Genomic DNA, 16,776 nt, shown 5'->3' with positions numbered 1-16,776 from the left:
TAAAGGAAGCAATAAGTAAGGCTCCAAAAAACAATAAGATGATAGCTCCTGAAATTCAAAAGGATATTGCAGAGTGTTTTGCTGAGGTAAGAGAACCAATATTATTTTGTTTCAGAAAATATGCTCTCTCTCTCTAAGTGTGAATAGATGAATTAATTATTTCTTTTGCAGATCATAGTGAAATCTGTCATTGAAGAAATTGGTGGGGATGTCTTTTGCATATTAGTAGATGAATCAGCAGATGTTTCTGGTAAGGAACAAATGGCTATTGTTTTGCGATATGTTGATAAGCTCTGGGAAATAAAAGAGAGGCTTATTGTTGTGGTTCATGTGAAAGAGACATCAGCTTCTTGTCTTAAAGCTAACATCGATCATGTGTTTGCTAAATATGGATTGAGCTTCAAACAAGTTTGAGGACAAGGTTATGATGGAGCCAGCAACATGAGAGGTGAATTTAATGGTTTAGGGGCTTTAATCATGAGAGAAAATAGCTCTGCGTATTATATCCATTGCTTTGCCCATCAGCTGCAATTAGTCATTGTTGCAGTAGCTAAAAAGAATGATGATTCTAGTGATTTTTTTGACATGGTATCCCTATTGCTTACTGTGGCGGGGGCTTCTTGCAAACGTAAAGATATGATTCGAGAAAATCAACAGGAGAGAGTGAAAAAAGCCATAGGCAGTGGACAACTTAGTAGTGGAACTGGATTAAATCAAGAACAGGCCCTTCAAAGAGCTGGAGACACATGTTGGGGTTCTCATTATAAAACCCTCAAGAGCCTTAACAATCCGTACCCTGAAGTTATTGAAGTGCTCCATTATGTTGAAAAAGAAGGTCCAAATGATGCAAAGAGACGTCAAGCTCGTGGTCTCTTGAACTATCTCAAAGATTTTGATTTTGTGTTCCATTTACAGTTAATGCTGCTTATTCTAGGACATGCAAATTCTTTGTCACTATCATTGCAAAGGAAGGATAAAGACATCTTAGAGGCCATGTTAGAGGTGAAGTTAACCAAGCAAAAATTTCAGCAAATTAGAGATGATGGCTGGGACTCTTTATTGGAGGCCATATACTCCTTTTGTGAAGAACATGACATTCCTAAGGTTGATATGGAGGAGGACTATATTGATCGTCATAATCCAAGAAAAAAGACCAATCGCACCAACTATCAACATTATAGATATGATTGCTTGAATCCAATTATTGACTTGCAGCTTGCAGAGTTTAGTGACCATTTTAATGAGGTGAATTCTAAACTGCTTACTCAGATTGCTGCTTTCAGTCCCAAAATTCTTTTGAGGCTTTCAAAGTTGAGAGCTTGATGGAGTTGGCTAAGTCGTACCCCGATGATTTTAATTCAACACAACTAAAGGATCTTGGACTTGAGCTTCCTATTTACATTGATAATGTGCGAGCTGATGAAAGATTTGCCAATTTGGATACTATTTCTGAACTTGCTGAGCTGATGGTGCGGACAAAAAAGGTTCTTGCTTTTTCTTTGGTCTATCGGCTTCTCAAGTTAATACTAGTTCTTCCTGTTGCCACTGCATCAGTTGAGAGATGCTTTTCAGCAATGAAAATTGTGAAGACAATATTGCGAAATTGTATTGGTGATGAATTTATGAGTCATTGTATCATATGCTTTGTAGAACAAGGATTTCTAGCCACAATTCCAATCAAAGATGTAATTGTCCGCTTTAACACGATGGAGGACCGTAACCGTAGAGGGTAGTCATCGAACTGAATGCTTACTTTGTATTTGTCACAATATGTGAATGTCCTTTATCTCATATCATTTTATCGATATTAAGATTTTGTATGGTACTATATTTTACCAAATCTGTATTGTAACTTTGTAAGTTTGTGCCGACCCCGGTGGCATTTTATCCTGGCTTCGCCCCTGTCGCGCACCCGCGGCGGGGGCCGGCCACCACGGCGGCCCGCGTCGGGGAGGCGGCGTGAGGTCCTGGCCTAGCGGAGGCCACGTTCGCGAGCGCCCGGTTATCTGGCTTAATGGGCGACCGGCGGATCGACGCCCGAATCGACCCGCGATCGGACGGGTGAGATCGCTTTCTCGTTCGATCCGACGGTTGATAGGCTAACGGGTGATGTGGCCTTATCGGATGCCAGAGCTTGGTCCAGGTTTAGAGATTTAGAGATGGGTTTCGGTAGGGGCGGCCAGGTAGAGGATGCGGTGGTCGACGGCAGGGAGTCGTAACAGAGAGACGATCGTGGGAGCAGAAAGGTTTATCGCGGAAACTATTGGAGATTTATTTTTTTTCCTCTCCATACCCATTTGGGGAGTTGGCAAACAATAACTTTTGGAGGAAAAAATGTTGGGAACTGTTTGGAGATGCCCTAACTGTTTTTTTTTGGAGAAAGTCTAAATTACTCCTCTCAACTATATCCAAAGTCTGGATAACCCCCTAAACTATCATTTGGTTCATTTTACCCCCCAAACTATACCATTTAGTTCAAATTACCCCATAATATAATTTGTCATTTTCATTTCTCCATGCATAGGTGGAGTTTTAAGTTGAAATTTTACAACATATTAGTACACACCATAACACATGTTAGAAAAATAAATCATTATTTTTTATCATTATTTTGATAGGTTAGGATATTTAATAATAAATTAATTATTAGAGTTCAAAATTATATAAAAACTAATGGGACAAAATTATAAATTTTTTTCTAAATATGCATTGTGATGTCCATTACTATCCTACAAAATTTGAAATTAAAATTCAACTTGTGTATGGAGAAAAAAAAGATAAATTGTATTATGGGGTAAAATAAATTAAATGGCATAGTTTAGGGGGTGAATTGAATCAAGTTATAGTTTACGGGGTTATTCAGACTTTGGTTATAGTTGAGAGGAGGAAATTGAACTTTTTTTCCTTTTTTTCAGGCCAAAGCTTTTCTAACGCGTTGTAGGCCTGTGGGTTCGCCCTCCGCATGGGGCGACTCAGCGGCCCCCAAGTCTACGCCGCCACCAAGCCGCTGCCTTCTCCTCCTCTCTCCTCGCTGCCGTCGGAGGGGTTCACTCGGAAGCCCGCGCGGCCCCTAGGAATGTGGCGGCGAGGTCTTCGTCCGCGATGGCCGCATGCTCCGCCATGCGGGGGCGGCGCTCGGTCGGCCGGCGCCGAGGCGCGGTGCGCCGGCGACGCGGTGGATCCGAGGTCCAGGTGACCGGATCCAAGCCCTCCACGACCGGATATGGGGTGACGGCAGCGTCGGTGGCATTGGCGACCTGCAGCAGCAGGCAGCGGCGGCCTTGGGTGGCGAGCAGGGGCAGTGTTGGGTGGCCTGCTGCGGCGCGCCGAGACAGCGGGGTGGTGATGGTGGCGGCTCCTGGCGGCGGCCGCGCCTGCGCGGGACGCTGGGCGCGGTGGCCATGGCGGTGTGGCCGCGCGGGGGCTCGACCCTGGCGGTTCGTGCGGTGTGAGGCCGTGCAGGTGCCGGGTGAAGGGCCTGCGACGCGGCGGTGTCTTCTCATGGGCTGTAGGAGCAGAGGTGCGCAGGCCAGAGTGCGGGTGCCGTGCGCCTCTTCGACGGCCTCTTCGGCTCGAATGCGCAACGGTGGGCGAGTGGCGGCGCGGTGGCGTTGCCGTCGCCTGCGAGGAGTTGTGGCGATGTCACGTTTGGCGCTGTTGGCGGCGAGCAAAGCAGAGGTGGAGTTATGGTGGCATGGCGCGTGGAGGCGCGGTGGTGGTGTCATCCCGGAACGGTTGTCGTGGCTTTGGTGCTAGATGCCGTGCCGTGCGTGTGTAGCTTGGGGTTGGGATGCTCCGGGTGAAAGCTCTTGCCGGAGTTGCTGGTGGGATGACGGCGGCGTCCTAGACGTCGTTTTTTCCATTGGGGGCGTCATTTTGGAGCTACAACCCTGCTGCACAGGGTTCTTTAGGTGAAGACTCTATCCTCTGGACAAGCAATGGCGGTGCTTTTGGCGTCATGCCATCCTTAGAGGCATCATCTCTTGAGACCTGCTAGAAAACAAGGCATTTTTCGGTACATTTTAATTCCAAGAATTAATATTTTAATCGTGACAAAAGTAGTGATCTTGTGATAATATGATATGTGCTTGTGTTCCTGTTAATTCTACTAAATAACACAAACAGAAAAATAAACCATAGAAGGTTTAGATAGTACCCGAGATGAGACCGGTGCCGGGGGCACCGGATGCGCCATTCCCTGGACTGGACATTGTGTCGGTCTGAGCTGTTTGATGTAGCCGAACTAGGTCGATGCAGTGCAGATGGCCGTTGGGAAGTAGTCGGGACGATCTAGATGTTCACTTGGGGAACACAACTACGTCCACCTTGAAGTAGTCGTACGTACGAGGAGAACTACCAGGAGGTAGTTGTACAGCATGAGGACGAAGGTCACCAGGAAGTAGTCATTCACAACGAGCATTCACGTAGATGTACGCTCCCCAAAAACCTTATCGCCTGCCTATTCCGAGCAAGATCTCAAGACAGTCACTGTTGGAGAATGGCTTATTAGTGCCGTTCACAGGACGTGTTAGTGCCGGTCCCTGTGACCGGCACTAAATGGCCGGCACTAACGTGACCGGCTACTGTGACCGGCACCAACGTGCGCTACCACGCCACGCCACGCCCGCCCAGACATCCACTTTAGTGCCGGCTGGTATTACTGGCCGGCACTAAATGTTTTTCTTTTTTTTGTTTTCTTTTTGTTTTTATGGAAATTGTTGTGTGTATTTGTGTCGTATTAGGACCGTATTACAGACTAATATTAGGACCGTATTAGTACCATATTGCACACTAATATTAGTACCGTATTAGTAACTTATTGCACACTAATATTAGGATCGCATCACACTAATATAATATTATATATATAATATGTACATACATATAGAGTTCATATATGGAACACTTCGGAATTCAAAAGTACTTGAGATATAACAAATTATTAAGCATCAACTATAGTAATGTATCAGCTTCCTCGTCGTCGGATCTTCTTTGGCGACGCTTGTACGGAGATCGCCATGAAATTCGTCCCTAGGATTTATGACTTCATCGAGCAGGAATCCGCATATAGCTTCTTGAATTGCCCTGACCCGAGCCATTTCAATGAGTTCTTCTTTCATCGACCAACGCTGTCACATTTTTCGATGAAGTCATGAGAATAAAAAATAATGAATTAAAATAATTGTGCTCACGTACATTGAATGCCTCCACTGTCATTTGCCCTTTTTCACTTGCAAAAGAGTTGATCCACTCGCATACGTAGTATCCACATAAGTTGTTTCCTTGGTCCTGTCTCCAACACTATGGACAAATGTGGGTTACGATATAGAATTTTTCTGATGTTTATTGTGAATGATATTAGTAGCGAGAGTATATTCATACCGGAAAATCAGTGAACCAACGAAGAGGCTCGATTTCACCTATGGGCAAGCCTATGTGTTTGCGGAGGTAGCGACTCCATGCAATACTTACCACCTCGATGAGATCTTGGTACTTTGATTTATCTTGCCTTAACAATTCGTACACCAAGACCTTGTGCTCCTCAATTCGAATACAAAGCAATATCCAATGAATGCTGTGTATATAGATATGCACAACCAATTAATGTTGATTATAATAGTTATTAAATAGTATTATTAATACGAAGGGATTGAAAAAAAGAGGCTAACAAAGAATGACTCACTGATGGTTGTATGACAAGAGAATGAAGGGACACATGCTATTCTTACACAACCCCCTGTATATAACATTGACTATGTCTTCAGGCTTTTGCGCTACCGATTGCTCGTGTATAACATCGGGTCGAAGAACCCGACGTTATGGAAGTTCATCGGGTCGAAGAACCCGACGTTATGGAAGTTCTTCTTTCGGCAAATTTGAATTTTTGACCTACGGGACACAAGAAAAATGGGGATCAGTCAACACACAAGGATAAAATAATGAAACGAGAGACAATACTTACATGCACCATACACTGATGAGGGATTTGTGAAGGGCAACTTGATGGTATAAATCGTAAAGTGCTGCAAACTCGATATATACATCATCTGCCCCTCGCCAGAAATGCTCATCTTTAATTCGAGCTGGGAACATCTCTAATTCATTAGCTTTAGATTGCACGGTATACCATTTGTGTAACTCGGCCATTCTCGTTGGTAGGAATGGTATCAACTCTGGCCATATCAAAGGTTCACCAAGTACAAACTTTTTCTTGCCGCGGGCATTCTGTAGGGCCTCCCCAAGCAATTGAGCCCTTGTTAGATCAGTTTGCAATATCATCCCAGCCATGGTCAACGGATCTCTTGATTCATCGGGACATTTTTCACGCGGCACTATCAACGGAGGGATCGATTGTTTGGACTGCTCTCCAAGCTGGAGAACGGTCTTTCCATTAATCCGCCGATTCTTGGGGTTGCTATAGCACTTTCTGATTTGCTGATCATAATCCGACTCCCTTTCTTTCTCCTTGGTGGGATCTTTAATGAATTGTGCCTTTGCAACCGGATCTATTTTTGGCTTCTTGTTCGCAGCCTCTCTCAGTAGCTTGCACTTCAGCAAGAAGGTTTGAAACGATTCTTCTGCCTCTTCCTCTTCTGGAGCCTTCGCTTTCTTCTTTCTTTGCTGCTTATGAGATGGCTGGACCGAAGGTACAGTGTATGCCTTCTGTCGCTGACTCTGATTCTGTTGTGTGGCTGGTGATGATGCCGAAATTGGCTCGCTTTGTGCGGCTGGTGATGGCGGATCCATGCTGGGGTCCCATGCAGGCGGTGGAGAAGGTGGGCCAACACTAGGATTCCTATCAGCTGGCATTGGTGATCTTTGCTTTGAGCTCCGAGCGGAATCTGTGGCTGCTTGCACCAATCTTATGTCACGCTTTGGCCATGCGATCCATGTGTGTACGTCATGTTGTAGTTCTGTTTCTTCAGGACCTATAGGGATCGGGAGGTTCATGTCTTCCCAGCGTTCTTCAGTAATTCGGTCAACAAAGACTCTGGCGAATCCTTCAGGAATCAGCTGGCAATGTATTGTCCCGCCATCTTCTTGGACTTCCGCATAACCCTCAGCACAAACTTTGAGCTTTTTCCCATAAAGAACCAGAAGCTCACATTGGGTCCTAACGGTGATGTCATCAATGGGCTCCCTCGGCCTGTCGGCACCCAAATTAGGGTGCTCCGTGGAAGCAACACTGCTACGACACTGAGAGGGGGGGCTGATCTCCACATTGGCAGCTGGTTGGTCCGAGCGTTGCCCAACTGTTGCCTCACGTGACATTATCCGGTTTTCTAGGCTACGGATCTTCTCTGCCACTACTGCCTTGCTTCTGCATCGGCTTCGGTAGGTTTCGAGATCTCCGGAAAATCCATATTTCCATGGAACTACACCCACGCCTCGGGTCCGTCCAGTGTGTTCCGCATTCCCAAGAGCGTAAGTCAGCTCGTCATTCTCTCTGTTGGGCTGGAAGGTTCCTTCTTCCGTACGCCTCATTGCGTTGTCGAGTCTTTGGGCAGCCTCTCTTAGTACGTCGCTAGTCACAAACATTCCAGTGTCGGGGTCTAGTGTGCCTCCATGAGCATAGAAGTAATACCTTGCTTGTTTGGGCCAACTCAAGGTCTACGGTACGATTCCTTTTGCAATTAAATTATTTTCCATCTTTTCCCATTTCGGAACAGCAACCTTATAACCTCCAGGCCCAAGTCTATGGAAGTTTGTCTTTTTGCTAGCATTCATTTTGCCTTGAATCGAGGCTGTCATGCTGTCAGCACTGTGCTTGTATTTCACGAATTCATTCCACCACTCTCGTTGCTTCTTCCAGACTTTATCAAAATCTGGTGTGAGGCCCTTATTGACAAAGTTTGCCACCAATTTTTTCTTGAACGAGCCGAACTGAATTGCCATCTTCTTAAATGCCCATCCCTTTACTTTGTCAGCTTTGCCTGGGGGAAAGTTGAAGTACAACGACACCTCTTTCCATAACAAATCTTTCTCTGAATCTGGCACGATATCTTCAGGTCGATCAGAGACTTTATTTCTCTTCCAAAGCTTGTACTTTATGGGGACGCTTTCCCTAAGAAGATATCCCAATTGATTTACAAATGTCGTCTTAATTTGACCAGGGGCAAGTGGCTCGCCGGTTGCTTCATCGATCCGGTTGCTTCATCGATCTCCGTGATGGTCGTACATCCTACCATCTTCCTCTTGGAGCCACATTTCTGTTTAGGCTTCATCGATCCTAATGCCTGAAAGAATCACAAATTTATCAAACGGGTAGCTAGCAACTAGTGGACGTCACGGCAGGTATGCGTAACCTGCATAACCCGCAAGCAAGGGTTTCAGATCGAAAATTATCATGAAACATTCTTGAGAATTTTTAGCTGGAGCACGACTGCTTACACAAGGACTGAAATCATCAACAAAGCTAGCAACATAACACAAATAGTTTGCAGCTGGGCCGCATGTGTCACAAACAAGAATTTTCTAATCACATATAAGAACCCGCCCCGCCTGCAATCTGAATAAATTCTAATCACATATATATTGACAAAACATTTATCCTGATGCCTGAAAGAATCACTAAACTTTTATACCTTGGCTTCCTCGACATTTTCTTCTTCGTCCCCACTAGTATCTTGCTCCTCGTTGCCATGATAATGCAAGTTTAAAAATTGGCTGCCATCGTTCTCATCCTCATCAAACTCTAGAGCTATGTACCCAGTACCACCACGAATGAGGTCGTGCATTAACTCGTCTGGGTTGTCCGTATGATCCATTTCCACTACCTGAAACAATAAAAAACATTAAGTATTTTCTAGTACTAATAAAATGTACATATTTGCAAAAATATTGTACACATGTTTATATTCATAAATGCTCATAGGATTTTTTTATTCAATCGACATAGACAGCAAGCCACATACTTTGTTTGAATCATGGCTGAATTCAGGAGGTGGCAAAACTTTGCCAAACATCTTTTTCTAGCAAAAAATTTATTATCAGGTTACAAAGCATCTATTAAATCAAAGGTTAAACTCAATTTAAATCATGGCTGAATTTAAACTCAATTTAAATCATGGCTGAATTTGAACACATGTTTATAATTTGTTTGAATTCAGCACTCTTCAGACAAAAAAATTATTAAAAGCATAAATCCATAAGCACAGTTGAACAGCAATGGAAAATTCCAACCACGTTCTGTAAATGAAGGCCGCTTTGAAATTAACCCTTGAAATCATGATGGCTTTCAGTTCAACTAGGCTTTCAGTTTGCATTTTTCTAAAGCTCTAAATACTAAGAATACCATTTCAGCACCAATGGTAACATTATCACAAAGAAAATTTGGGCTATGCTTGGGTGTTGATATTTTTTATTTCATTGGGAAAGAAGAGGACTTTTCTGTGCATTTTCATCCAAACTCAAATATCCCATTGTAATGTACAACAAAAAAAAAACAAAAGGTGTGTATATATGCCCCCAAGCATTATATAATATATGCATTAATGTTAGTTTGGATTTGTGTTTGCTATATCCTATATGACAGCTGAATGAACTAGACAGATACAATGAATGGTAACTCGGTAAGTGTTTGGTTTTTGTCAAACTAAGAAAACTCATACTGAACTGAATCAAAGTTTAAATTGCTGAAAACCAGCAATCATTCAAACAAGTCAGCTTGAATAATCTTTGCACATGGTTCACATGGTTCAAACAAACCAGCAATCATTCAAACATATCTAGGTTCAGATGGTTTGCATATTCAAACAAGTGTACACAATTGTAGTGTGGTAAGGTGTACACAATGGTTTGCATATTCATTAGTTCGGATCAAATCAAATACCTATTTTGAGGGCGCAGCCGGCGAGGATGACGAGGCACGGCAGCGCGGATCGGATGAGGTCGACGACGAGGTGTGCGGCAGCATAGGCCTGGACGACGACGACGAGGCGCGCAGCGGCGGGGGCGAGGACGAAGTTCGGGGCGGAGGGGGTAGGGCCGGCTGGGACGACGGCGCAGGGGAGGACCTCGAGGCGGCAGGGGCAGCCGGGCGGCCGGGCTGCGCGGAATGGGCCGCGCGCGAGGACGACGAGGTGCGTGGCGGCGGGGGTGTTGGCGCTCCTTAAGTACCCATTTTATCCCTTGTTTATCCTTGATAATGGCATGAATTCAATATCAAAATCACTAACCGTCCTAACCCCGGCCTAATTATTGGTCATTTTCACATATGCACATATATTTTGGAGGAACTTCGTTTTTACAGGTTTTTGGCCTATTTTGGAGCATGAAATGACGAGGCCCGTGATCGAGCACTAACATGGAGAAAGACGAAGGCCAAAGCCCAAAGGAAGGACCAAAGCCCATGTTGATTCGAAGCACATTCATGCACATCCATCCTCCAAGAGAGCCCAAAGGACCAAGCCCACGAAGATGAGATCAAGATACTTCGGGATTAAGCAAAGCAAATGAAGATTTAAGGAAGGATTCCCTATCCTATCCTTTCCTCGAAGATATCTCCAAGATAACAACGTCCAAAGGGGTGCAATCGTGAAGGACAGAAACTCTAGAACATGCGAGGAGTCTACACGCCAAAAATGAGACCGAGGCGAGCCCGAAAAGGGGTAGGCCGGCCGGCCAAGGCCCATGGGGCCGGCCGGCCCAGCCCTTTTCTGAGGCGGTTTGCCTTCCCCTTCGACCGGTGGCTTCCTCGGCTTATAAATAGCTCGCACCTTATTCAACTCGAGGCATCCATCCAACCAGAACTCGACGAAAACCTAGGGCCAAGACCGGAGGGAGACGACGGCCGCCGCAAGTCTTCGAAGTTGTTTAGGAGATGGCTTAGGCCATCCCTAGCTGCCATGGCCTCCCTGCGTGGTTGTGTCATGGTGGAGTTCATGAGCTAGTTGGAGTCGTCAATGGTGTATACGCGGTGGTGGCGATCCAAACGAATCTATTATGTGAGTAATGTCTTCATGTCATCCGATCTATTTAGCGATCATGTCTCTCCTCTTTCGATTTCATTCTTGCTTTGGGTGCGCTTATTCCTAGATCTATTCTAGAGATAGATTGCATGGGGTGTTCTTGTAGCTATGGTGGCTAGGAGTTCATACCGGATCTACCCAAAGGGGGTTCGACTTGCTTCAGGGTATCCCGTTGAAAGGGGTGGCGTCGTGACAGGCCGTTGCCACTAAGTAGGTTGGGTATCGAGGGATCGGATTGGAGGTTTTGATTTAAAGAGGCTTTGGATGAGATGCATGTTGATCTTACTCGTTTAGCTAGAACTACAACTAGAATGCATGTGATAGGTTTAGTCATGCCTTCGGTCATGCTTTATCCTTACCGATGTTCATGGATGAGATCAACCCTCGTACATCACTCATATTTATCAAAGGTTCACCTTTTATATGCAATTAATGCTTCATGTTAGGATAGATCCGTTAGATTAGATGGAAAATCCTAGTAAGTTCATTGTCGATCCACGGATTGATAAACCTTGGGGGAATACTCTAAGGGAAAAGCTACCACGAACCGTGCGCTTGCGGTATACAAATCGGGGGCGTTAGTGAACGTCAACAAGCTTTTCTGGCGCCGTTGCCGGGAATCGGCAACTCGAACCCTAGGGCGATCTATCTAATTTTTTGGGCTAACCCTAAATTTTATTATTGCATATACCCTTGTTTTCTTGTTCGTGTCCTTGAAAGCAGGTGGAAAAAGCTAGACACCAAACTTGGGCTTCGAGAAGTCCACAACCCGCTCCAACAAACTTCGACAATCGATGACAAGACGATCGAGGAGTTCTCGACATCAACATCGAAAACCCTAGATCCACTTCGACAAGATGTGAATAACATCAAGTTTCGCTCTTTAGTGGTAGGTGCTAACTTTTGTTAGTGGCCCAGCATCCGCTATCGAGTCCCCACTCCCTAGAGCAAAAGATGATAAATAAGGTACGCCGCCATGTCAATTGATTTTAAAGACTAATGTTTTTGGGAAGATTTGTTTGCTCAAGCAATAGGTATGAAGCATGTCCGAAAAGAAAATCGTGCGATTGGATCATCATCATCTATGAAGTGTCGCTGTTGTGATGAGTTTTTCGTCCAAGATCAGATATGTGCCATGAGAAATAATAGATTATTATGAAGTTCCGTCAAGTCTTCTTTCCAACGCATCAAAAATCGTTAATTTTGGAGATCGGTGTGAAGAGTTATGGAAAGATCTTTCAACGCTGCGCGTTCTGAAATCTCTCGGGACGAAGCGTAGCGCCGGAGTAAAACAAGCATAACTTTTTCATCCGAGGTCCAATTTGGGTAAATGACCACTTGTTGGAAACATGATTTGATACACCTCACAATGAGCTTGGAGTTCGGTACATGTTCTGCACTAGACAAAGGAGCAATTCAATGAAGAAAGGTGCAGCAGCAAACAACGGAGAAAGTGATGACGATGTCAAAGGATGATTGGAAGGCCGACTGCACAAAAGATGATGATTTGAAGTTGACCAAAGCTGGAGGCAACAAGATTAGAAGAATCATGACACCACCTATCTTTTCCAGTGGGATGCTCGATATACTTCTAGTCGAGTGATGCTATCAAGGAAGAAAACCGCTCAGATCATCAACACAAAGCACGGGAGCCTCCACTAATCTCGATACCTTGGGTAAAGCAAGAATCATGGAGAAGACACATCATTGAAGCCATGCTATGTGCTAGTAAATCAATGGTGATGACCTTGAAGCCAAGGACGCACGACAAGACGCTCCAAAGACCACATGATTGAGATCATTGACATCTTCGGATGAATTCACAAGAAGATACTATTCTCATCAATATTCTGCTCAACCTCAGAAGAAAATTGCAGTATATTTTTGGATATTGAAAAGCTCCACGAAGTTCCGATTCCAACGAATCAAGAATGAAGTCAATCGAAGTTTCCCACAAGAAGTTATGGCCAAAACATCAAAAGTCGTGCACTCTGAAATTTTCTGGACAGCACGCAGCGCTAAAGTAAAACGGTCATAACTCTCTCGTTTGGACTCCGTTTAAAGAGAGTGACCACTCGTTGGAAAGGTAATTTCATAAACTTTTCAATAGATCTATATTTTGGTATATGTTCTGTTGAGTGTACAGGAGATATTCTACGAAGAAGAGGCAGGAGCAACGCGATGAGAACAAGATAGAAAAGATGACGATGACAACAATGAAGAGGAGTTTGGGCGATGTTTTCATCAAGCGTACATAATAAAATTCAGAGGCTTGGAGTAGAGGAAGAACCCCAATGACATTGGCAAATGAAGGCACAAGCGGTCGACCTTAGACAAATGAAGATGTTGCAAACAAACCACGACGGATTACAAGAGCGCAACATTCAACACATGGAGACGTGAGAAGCAAATCACGACGGACCACGAAGAGTGCATCAAGATGACATCTCGCACAAAGCACCACGACTCCAATGAGTATGAAAAAGCTCTGAGGCTAAGGTATACAGTGAATTCTCAAGCTTCTATTGGTTTTGTTGATAATCTTTAAAAATCTCATGCTCGAACCGATAGTCAGAATGAAAGTTTAAATTCTATGCCTTGTTCTTTTCATGATGATAGGCTAGAGTTTCTTGAGAAGGTTGATTTCATGCTTAAAGAACCTTTGCCTAATAATGAGCTCCGCGCTATGCAAGAAACACATGCTGCATTTAATTACACCATGTCTTGTTGATGAAAATTAATTGAGGATGTGATTATGTTGCATATGTTTACAAATAATTGCAAATCTCGATCTTGCTTTGTGCTTGGTCAAGCTCATGACCCTAAAAGAGCACATGTCGGGAGAAGCCCCGAATTTCACTAACCATGTAGGACATGAAACTCAAATGATGAGGAGGGAAACTGTGCCCAAAATTTTGAACACCATCATCAACATCTTCAAGTTTCAAGAACGGACGTCGCTAAGCCTCATCAATTTTGTGCACAAGTCCAGAGGTTTGCAATGCAAGAAATTTGAATATTCAGGATCTCCATCAAGTCCTCGGTTCAACGCATCCATGATCGATACAATTGAAAACCCACGGGAGGAGCTATGTCTCAAACATCGGAGATGCATGTGCTGAAATCAGCACGAGGCAGATTGCAGTAACGGGAAAAAGGGGCATAACTCCCTCAATTGGAATGCGTTTTGGGTAAATGAAGACTTGTTGGAAAGAAGATTTCGTGCACCTTGCATTGGATCAATTGGTTGGTGCAACTTCCAATCTGGACAGAGAGGAAAATCCATGAAAAGAAAGGTAGCGATGAAGGACAACAAAGAAGGAGGTGACTATGATGTGAGAGACGATTGGGCAAGTTTTCCATTAAGCGTGATTGATCATGTCCAACATGGGAAGTGGAATAAGAGCTGCATGGAACACCTTCACCTCTTGCATGAAGGACCATGGCTTCGCATCAATGAGAAGGTATGTAAGAAAGTCGAGCTCTATGACTTTAAATGAAGCGCTTTGCGGGAGGCAACCCGTTCATTTTATTTATATATATTAATATGACCATCTACATTGCACAATTTAATCGGAATATCAAGTAACATTGTACCATTGCTCTAATAAAAACCACAACTTCATGTTGTTCATTCTAAATGTTATTGAGGGAGCACTTTGTTATTTGATTTTGGGAAACTTGCAGACCTTTTTGTGTGGCTATTAGTGTTTAGAGTCTTTTTATTTGTGTCTTTTTAGAGAGATTTATGAAGCATTGCACCACCCTTTGATTCTAAACTTGTGGCTAGTTAACTTAGGCTAACTTTTTGTTTTGTTTTAGACCACCTCATCATGTCATATCATTTTATTCACTCACCCCGTGTTGCATTGCATACCATGTTGTTCGTCTCACCCTTGCATTGCATTGCATGTTGCATTTTAAAAAAAACCTTTTCTAAAAAACATTGACTAGCCTCGTTTTTGAGATCCTAAAACCCTTAGGAAAACCACTCATAGAGCAATCCCAAAACCATAGGTTATGTTTTTCATTCAAAAAAAAATCTAACTTTTGTTTCTCTCTAGTTTTTTTTTGAAACCACCTTAGATAGAATTTCTATACCTAACACTCTCTCTTCAAAATTTTTGTTTTAAGACCAAAATATAGGAAACCCATAAACCTACTTCTAAAACCTTGTTAGCTCGGTTGCTTGATCCTTTTTCGATAAATAACCTTTTCATTGACAAAAGCCTCACTTCTTATGAAGTGCCGCGAAGGTTTTTTGTCACTCTTAGCAATTGTTTTTGAATAAACTAGCTGCGGAACAACATCGAAAGGTCCTTTCAACCCTGCTAACACTTGTTTTTGCTAACTTTGCATTTGCACTTTGCGTCCATTCCATTGTTCATGCACTCATTTTGCTAGCTTGGTCTCAACTTTATTGTTGAAAGCTTTCATATCCATGTTAATGCTTCACGGGAGCATTTTCCTCTTTGCAATCTTGTGTAAACATGGTGTTTAGACATGATTGAAGACCATCATCATTTAGTTACCAAGCTATGAGGTTGCATTTGGTTGGTTTATAAGCTTTGCAATGCGCTTTATTTTTTTTCTTGTGCTATGAAGGCCTATTGATCTTGGGATAGACATGGTGTTTTGACCTTTGTTAAATAAGTCTTTGTGGCTATGGAGAAGTTCGGCAACCTAGTTGTAAACATGGTGTTTAGAACTAGGTGTAAACATTGTCTTTGTTTATATACCTTCCTCTCATTTGCATTTACACTAGCACACACGTACACTCACTAGTTTCGCTAAGCTAACTTTGCCACAATTTGAGATTTCAGGAATGGTAGGTTTGTTGGCATTTGTTTCTACTCCCGACCGTCACCCCGGGGGTAGTGTGTGTTTAAAATGTTTTGCAGGTATGAAGAAGCGCTCCCATGAGTTCAAGACCAAAAGAATTTCAATCAAGATCGTCAACATCGTCGAAACCCGAGAAGGACGCAGCTGTTTTCATCAATTTGAGAACATGTTCAGAGCTGTACAAGAAGCAAAAAGTTGATATTCGGAAGCTCCATCAAATTCTCATTCCAACGCATTCAAGATCAATGAATTTGAAGACCCGTACAAGGAGATATGGCAAGAATATTGGACGTTGCACGTCCTGAAATTCATCGAGACAGATTGCAGCGCTGGGATAAAATGGACATAACTCGCTTGTTCGGAATCAATTTTGGGAAAATAAGGACTCGTTGGAAAGAAAAATTCGTGCACTTCGCAATGGAGCAATGTTTTAGCATATATTCTTTTCTGGAAATTGAAAGAAAAAATTCGTGAAGATGCGGCAGCAATGAGACAGCAAGGAATTGAAGGTGGCGACGACGACGTGAAGCAATGATTGGGACCATGACTCAGTACAAGAAGAAGTTGAAGGAAATTGAGGCAACAAAGGTGAAGACACATTGAAGATGATATTCATACACATGAGGGAAGAACTTCAAGAATTGCAAGATGGTCCATCTTCTCTTTCCACGCCTAGCATCATGCTAAGCATGGGGGAGGATTTTGTGGACAAGGAAGAAAGATCTCATGGAGAAAGATAATCACGGTTGCCACAAGATGCTCATGATTCTTCTTCCATGCTTAGCACAATGCTTAAGTATGGGGGAGGCCGCGCTGCACTTCATTACGAGCATCGAGAAGGACGGTAATTCTTCCTCAACTTTCTCTTTTTCTAAATGCTTGTACATATATGCCTTCAACCATAGATGCAACCTTTGTATATATCTCTCAACCTATCACATGGCTTCTAGGAGGACAACCTAGT

The sequence above is a fragment of the Panicum virgatum genome, chromosome 3N, assembly GCF_016808335.1.
Source record: "Panicum virgatum strain AP13 chromosome 3N, P.virgatum_v5, whole genome shotgun sequence".
Classification (NCBI taxonomy): domain Eukaryota; kingdom Viridiplantae; phylum Streptophyta; class Magnoliopsida; order Poales; family Poaceae; genus Panicum; species Panicum virgatum.
The sequence above is the reverse complement of the archived record's forward strand: the minus strand, read 5'-3'. Positions refer to the sequence as shown.